This window comes from Triticum dicoccoides, chromosome 7B (genome assembly GCF_002162155.2).
Source record: "Triticum dicoccoides isolate Atlit2015 ecotype Zavitan chromosome 7B, WEW_v2.0, whole genome shotgun sequence".
Classification (NCBI taxonomy): Eukaryota; Viridiplantae; Streptophyta; class Magnoliopsida; order Poales; family Poaceae; genus Triticum; species Triticum dicoccoides.
In genome coordinates, this window is record NC_041393.1 from 248,532,378 (window position 1) to 248,540,364 (window position 7,987).

Below are 7,987 nucleotides of genomic sequence, written 5' to 3' on the forward strand. Positions count from 1 at the left end.
GAGGGCAGGGCGGGCGGCTTGGGGAAGGGGGCGCCCGGGGGTGGAGTCCGGCTCGGACTCGCCCTCGGCGTCCGTACCAAGCACGGCGGCGGCGCGGGGAAGGCGGCGGCGGCTGGGCCTTCAGCCCAGTCGGGCGCGAGGGGTTTCTTTTTTTTTAAACATTCCGCCGAAAGAAAAAAATTCCTAGAAAAATAAATAAAAATCTAAAAATTCCAAAACAAGTTTTCTCGGTCTAAATAAAATATTTAGAACAAGATGAACTTTTCTTGGCCCCTAAAATGCAATTTTAAATCATGCAACTTTTTTCTAGGAGCAAATAAAATCCCGAATAAACTCAAATAAAATCCAAAAATGATTTTAACATTTTTCCTCCGATATTCCAATTATTTTGGAGAAGTCATATTATCTCCCCTCATTTATTGTTTTAAAATGAAATATTTTTCCGGAGAGAAAATAATTAAAATCAAATCCTCGTCTTCACTATTTGATAAAATTTCAAGTATGAAAATTAGAAAATCCCCAACTCTCTCCGGAGGTCCTTGAGTTGCTTAGGATTTCGAGGATGGCAAATGAAAAAGCAATAAAATATGATATGCATGTATGACCTATGTATAACATGCCAAATTCAAAATTTGGGATGTTACATGGTCATGCTGGGATGAGGAACTTGCATACACTCGCGAAGAAGAAGCACATCATTGGCATCGAGGGTGTCAAATTCCTCAAAGATCATCTTTGTGGTGCTTGTGAGGCTGGAAAGATCACCAGAGCCAAGCATCCCTCAAAGACTATCATGACCACCTCTTGTCCCTTTGAATTACTTCATATGGATCTATTTGGCCCTACTCATTATGCCAGGTCCTCTAGTTCTGCATCATTATATGGCTTTGTCATAGTTGATGACTATTCTCATTACACATGGGTGCATATCATCACTTACAAAAATGAAGTGCAGGAAGTCTTCAGACGGTTTTCTTCAAGGGCTTCCACTAACTTTGGTGTGAAGATCAAGCATATCAGGAGTGATAATGGAACCGAGTTTGAGAACACTGGCCCTGATGAATATCTCGATATGCTTGGTATTACTCACAAATTGTCTGCTCCTTATACTCCAAGCAGAATGGCGTCATGGAGCGCAAGAATAGGACCCTTGTTGAGATGGCTCACACCATGCTTGATGAATACAAGACACCTCAGCGCTTCTGGCCTGAAGCAATTGATACTGCATGCCACATCATCAACATGGTATATGTTCACAAATTCTTCAAAAAGACCTCATATGAACTCCTCACTGACAAGAAACCCAATGTAAGTTATTTCAAAGTCTTCGGTGCTTAATGCTGGATTAAAGATCCTCACCATCACTCTAAATTTGCACCGAAAGCACATGAGAGTTTTATGCTTGGTTACGGAAAGGACTCGCACACCTACAGAGTCTTCAACATCAATCATCACAAGGTTGTTGAAACTGTATATGTGCGGTTCGATGAAACTAATGGCTCGCAAAGAGAGCACCTACCTCCTGTGCTAGATAAAATGTCACCTGAGGAATCCATCAAGTTCAAAGCTACTGAGGATGTCATTCCCACCGAAGAATCTGCTGAAGAAGTCATTCCTGATCGTGAAGAAAATCAAGCTGGTGCTGCTGAAGAAACTGGCCCTGAAAAAACTGCTGGGCCTAAGCAACGTCGTCAACCCACACATCCTCGCATTGCAAACGAAGTGCAAATTGAGAAGATCATCGATGACATCGAAGCACCAGGTCCCCTCACGCGCTCAAAAGCTTCACATTTATCTAACTTTTGTGGGCATTTTGCGTTTGTCTCTATCACAGAGCCCACTAAAGTTGATGAAGCATTCATGGAATCTAAGTGGATTCAAGCCATGCAAGATGAATTGCATCAATTAGAGCTCAACATTGTGTGGGAGCTTGTCAAGCGACCAGACCTACGCAAGCACAACATCATCGGTACCAAATGGATCTACCACAACAAACAGGATGAAAATGGCCTCGTGGTGAGGAATAAGGCTCGTCTTGTAGCTCAAGGCTGCACACATGTTGAAGGAACTGATTTCGATGAAACTTTTGCACCTGTTGCTAGACTTGAGGCTATTCGCATATTGCTTTCTTATGCTAACCATCATAATATCATCTTACATCAAATGGATGTGAAAAGTGCATTCCTCAATGGTAAGCTTGAGGAAGAAGTATATGTTGCTCAACCACCAGGTTTTGAGGATGCAAAATTTCCAGATCACGTCTACAGAATCAACAAGGCCCTCTATGGCCTCAAGCAAGCACCTCGGGCGTGGTATGACACAGTGAAGGAATTCCTCATGAAGAAAGGCTTCAAACCCGGTTCACTTGACCCAACTCTTTTCACCAAAACATATGATGATGAATTATTCATGTGCCAAATATATGTTGATGATATTATCTTTGGTTGTACTAACCAACCTTACAGTGATGAATTTTCCTATATGATGAGTGAACAATATCAAATATCTATGATGGGAGAATTGAAATTCTTCTTAGGTCTTCAGATTCGTCAACAATACAAAGGCATATTCATATCTCAGGAGAAATACCTCAAGGATGTGTTGAGGAAATTTGGCATGCAAGATTGCAAAGGCATCAAAATTCATATGCCCACAAATGGCCATCTATGCACTAATGAAAATGGTAAAGACTTCGATCAAAAGGTATACCGATCCATGATTGGCTCTTTATTGTACCTATGTGCATCTAGGCCGGATATTATGCTTAGTGTTTGCATGTGTGCCCGATTTCAAGCTACACCGAAGGAATCACACCATAAGGTTGTGAAGCATATTCTTCGATATCTAGCTCACACACCAACACTTGGATTATGGTATCCCAAGGGCTCTTCCTTTTATCTCATTGGATATTCAGACTCTGACTATGCTGGCGATCGGGTGGACTGCAAGTCAACGTCAGGCACATGTCATTTCCTCGGACGATCCTTGGTATGTTGGTCCTCGAAGAAACAGAACTGCATATCACTCTCCACTGCAGAAGCTGAGTACATTGCTGCTAGATCTTGCTGTGCTCAATTACTATGGATGAAGCAAACACTCAAGGACTATGGCATCAATGTGAAGAATGTGCCACTCTACTGTGACAATGAGAGTGCTATCAAGATTGCTCACAACCCAGTTCAGCACTCGAAGACAAAGCACATCCAGATTCGTCATCATTTTCTTTGTGACCATGTGTTGAAGGTCGACATCTCCATCAACCACGCAAGTACTGAAGACCAGCTAACCGAATCTTCACTAAGCCCTTGGATGAGAAGAGATTTAGCAAGTTGCGGTGTGAGCTAAATATCCTAGAATCTTTGAATGTTCTTTGAAAAGAGCACACATCCTAACACTTATGCTGACTCGATGACTTAGATGTGCAACACATGAAGTAACGTTTTTCTTCAATCAATGAGGACTAACCCCTAAGTGTGAAGAAATTAATGAAGAAATTGATTCTCAGAACCCTACAAGAGTTGTACGCGGTGTCTGAAATCAGCTTTCTTATACGGTGGGTTACGCCACCAACCAAAGTTGAAAATCTTAAATTTGAGTTTTTCTTCATTTTTGAAATTCCTCGGTTTTTCAAATTCTTCAACTTTGCTTTTATCTTCACTCTTTCCGTCTGTGTTCTTCATTGACTATATATATGTGTGTGAGTTTATGTCCTCTACAACATTCACTTATTGCTAATTCTTCAAGTTTTTTTTCTGTTAAGTGAATGTGATTGGACCCTTATCCTCCTCTATGCTAAACTCAACCCAGTCTATTCACAAATTCTTCATGTGCGTTCTATTTGAAACTCGTTCAAATTCTTCACTATGTCCTTGTCAGCTAAAGATATTGCGAACGCAACTTTAAAATATTCTTATCCAAATTTTCGGCTTTTGCCGCTCAAACCATTACGCGTTCCACGATATACTTATCTATTCACTCACGATCTCACACGATCTCCACCTCTCAGTACGTGGGTGACACATGTCGCATGAATGAGAAGGGTCAGGGGCATGTTCGTCCAATTTCCTCAGGCGAACGGTTTTTCACCTCAGCTATAAATACCCCCTCCCCTCCTCACTTCATTTTTATTCCACTCGACCTCACTCCCTCGCTCGAGCTTCTCAAAACCTAGTGCCACCACTACCGCCATCGTCGCTGGTGAGGAAGAGCTTCACTGCCTCGACCTCGTCATCGTCGTACTCACGCCGACCGCGGAATCTTCCCTCTGCCGCCGCTGTAGACGTCTTCCTCCGCCAAGTTAGGGCATGGAATATCCGAGCCGACGAACTTCTAAATCTACACCTCTTATTCGGTGTGTTCTTCACCAAGGGTAATTAAAAGTTACTTTTGCCGCATTTATTCTACTGATGATTTTCATCAGATCTTCAAAAGGTGTTTATTCTTCAACCTCCACACTCTAAACACCTAGCACAAATCTTCAGTTCTTGATTTGTTTCTCTAAGTGATTTTTTCTTCATGATTCCTCAATTGTGTGAATCTAACAATCCGCGCAACTCTGGAACCTAAGTCAAAGAACTCTTAGTGAAATTCTTCATGACACATCGGGTCAATTTCCTCAAACTTGTTCAGTTTTGCAAAAACTTATGAGAACGCATATGACCTCTCCAAATTCTTCGCACCTATACTCTATTCATAGGTACACATGTCTGCTGCTGAATCACTAGGTTCTCATCAACTTAACTCATTTGCAGCGTTCCTCGAAGAAAAGCTGCATACTTCTTCAGAGAACTCAATTGTGCAAATTCCTCAGCTGAAGACAATGGCAGATGGTAAAAGGCCTCAGAAAGGAGGAAAGAAGCTTGAAGTTAATACTGCCTTTGAGATCCCTGCGGACATCTATGCAGGGTATTGCACGCCTGATGAGGCAACTCATGGCAAGGAGACGAAGAATGAGCGCAAAGTGCGCATACAGAGGATTGAAAGAAGATGGTCAAGAGAGTGGAGGGAGTACAGATATGTCACTCCCAAATACATGAAGAAATTCGCTCTTAACCCTCCATGCTCAAGACCTCCTCTAGCACCTGGCCAAAGAGCTGATCCAACAAGCCTTAAACGTGGTGAGGATTATTATGATGAATGGGCCAGGCAGCAAGCTAAATTGGCCAAGCAGGCCAAAGAAGCAGTGAAGAAATTTGATGAGGATTCTGCTGCCGCCGTTGCCGCTGCCGAGGCTTCTTCAAGCAAGAAGGCTATGCCAAAGAAGCCAGCCAAGAAACCAACTTCCTCAGCAATGCCTTGACGGCTAAGTTCTTCTTCAATGCCCTCACGGCCAATCTCCTCAGCGCCACCAAGGCAAATTCCTCAAGCCGCCCCAGTTCCTCAGACTGCACAAATTCCTTGGGCTTCAAAATCCTCAGCTCCTCCGGCAAAGTCCTCAGCACCTGTGCATCTCGCCACGTGTCAATGGACCACTGTCATATCAATTGCCTCAGGAGTTTCAGCAAGTTCTTCAGCTCATCCTTCATCAACCGGTCCCACACTGCAGAAGACTAAGGCCACTGCTGGATGGGGCACTAGACCAAGTCCTCACAAGAAGTATGTGGTCTTTCAAACTCCATCTGATGATGAGGCTGATGATGATGAATTAGCTGATATCATCAAGGATAGACAACAACGGGCCGCTAGAGCCAAAGGGAGTGATGTGCCCCTTCTACTGGATCCAAAGAAGATCCTGGATTTCATCGACCTCTGGCACAAAGATCCCAATGCTCCAATGCCAGAGTTGGGCCTCACTCCTGGACAAAGTCACATGTTTACGGTGTTCATACCCGAACAAAAATGGAAGTATGACCAACCAGAGTGGCTAAGAAAGCGCAGTACAAGAAGCAGCGCTATCTAAAGGACAATGTCCTCAGTCTTTCGCCTGAGCAGTTCATTGCATTGCAAGCTGATATCAAAAAGCTCAGCGATGAATTTGACGACTACAAGGCGGAATGGCAGGGTGCCATGGTCAGATTCGTCAAGCTGACGAACAAATTCACTTCAAGTTATGCTGCTCCTGTGCACATTGAAGTCATTCCAGCTGAAGCATCTGCACAAGCCACTGAAGGAAATGCCAGCACCGCCAATGAAAATCAGGCTGCTGATGAAACTGCTAGTACCAGGGCTGCTGAAGAAATTCCAGCCTCCGAAGAAACTGCAAGGGCAACCACTAGTGTTGTGCCTGAAGAATCTGCCAGGCCAGCTGAAGCATCTGTTGCTGCGCCTGAAGAAATTGCTCAAGATAGGCCAACTTCATAAGTTGTGCCTGAAGATATTGATCTTACTCCTCCAACTCTGTCAGCACCAGCACTAAGCCCAATTCTTCCTTCTGCTCTGGAAGTGAAGAAAACTAAAGCAGCGGAGCGAGCTGCTCTGAAGAAGAGGAAAGCGTCAGCTGCCTCAGAATCTTCGACCCCCAAGAAGGCGAAGATTTTGACAAGTTCAATTGACAATCCAATTGATGTTGTTCCTCTTGCAAGCATGCCATCAAAGGAACTTGTTCCTTATGGTGAAGAATATCAGATTCCTGAAGAATCTGCTGAAGAAGATCCCTCTGCTGCTTCCACAGAGCAGATGGATGAAGAAATTGAAGTTGAGACTTTCACTTCAACTCCTCAAGTATCATCGCCAACGCCTCAGTTTACTGCTGAAGAGGCCGGCGTTGAAGAAATGGAAGTGTATGAGGATGTGGATATTGGCTGCACCACTCCAGTGATGAACGATGATTTTTGGGATAGTCAACACCCCAACTCTCCTCTGTTCACACCACTACAGCAAATTCCTGAGTCCCCAGCACCAACAGAAGTTCAGATGGGCCCTGAAGAAATACACACTGCCCCTTCCATTCATGAAGAAATTCCAGCCACTAGTGCTGATGAAAATGTTGCTCAAGAAATGGAGGCCCAGGCTTCAAATGAAGCAGAAACTGAAATTCCTCAGCCTGCGGCTCCAGAAATTGACATACCAAAGGTTATTCTTCAGATCACTGACACTCCTCAGCCACAACCAAAGAATCCATTCTCCAAAACTCCAAAGTTCAAGGCTGATGCCTTCTTCAATGAGCATGTATTCTTCACTGATTACAATCCCTATGATTCTGCTCGTTTGAGGAGGAAGCGCTTCTAGACAGCCAGTCAAGCAAATTTCTATTCTTCAGTGCTATTCAACAAGGATAAAGTCTTCGACCATGAGCATATTCCTCACTTGGATATGGAATCACTGCCTTGCTTCACGCCAGTCCTTGCTGCCATTAATGATGCTAGCCTGCTCAATTTCTGCACTGACATATGCGATTGGAATGAAGAACTTATTCTTCAATTATATGCGACGCTGCACATCACCGACAATGCTGAGGATGTGAACTCATCGGTGTTGGACTGGATGACAGAGAACACACACTATAAGGCACCAGCCACTGAATTGCTTCGTGCCATGCCAGTCAGTCCTCCCCCAGAAGGTGCACGTCTCATCTACTCTGAAACTGAGCTGTCACATCACTTCATGCAAGTGTTGATGAAACCGTTGAAGCCTGGTCAAGCCTCAAGGACAAAATTCCTTGTGAAGGAATTGCAATATGTGCCAAGGACTGTCTACTGCATCCTGACGAATACATTGAGTCCAATCAAAGGCCATGATTCTAATGATGAAGAAGTCGTTGGCATCATGAAGAATCTGCTTTCCAATATCATGCACGGTATTCCCATGAACTACCATGATTTCTTCATGAGGACTTTGGCAAACGTTGCAATGTCCCCGTTTGAGTTGAAGCCTTACGCTCCTTGGATTATGAGATTCATCAGATCAAGGTCTTCACTCAACTACAAAGCTGATACACTCAACCATCGCAGCTACTTGCCCCCAATTGAAGTCCTCAAGCGGACATTTTCCTCAGCTGATGAAAAGGGCAAGGCCACTGCTATTATTGATGAGGGCATTCGACCATTGG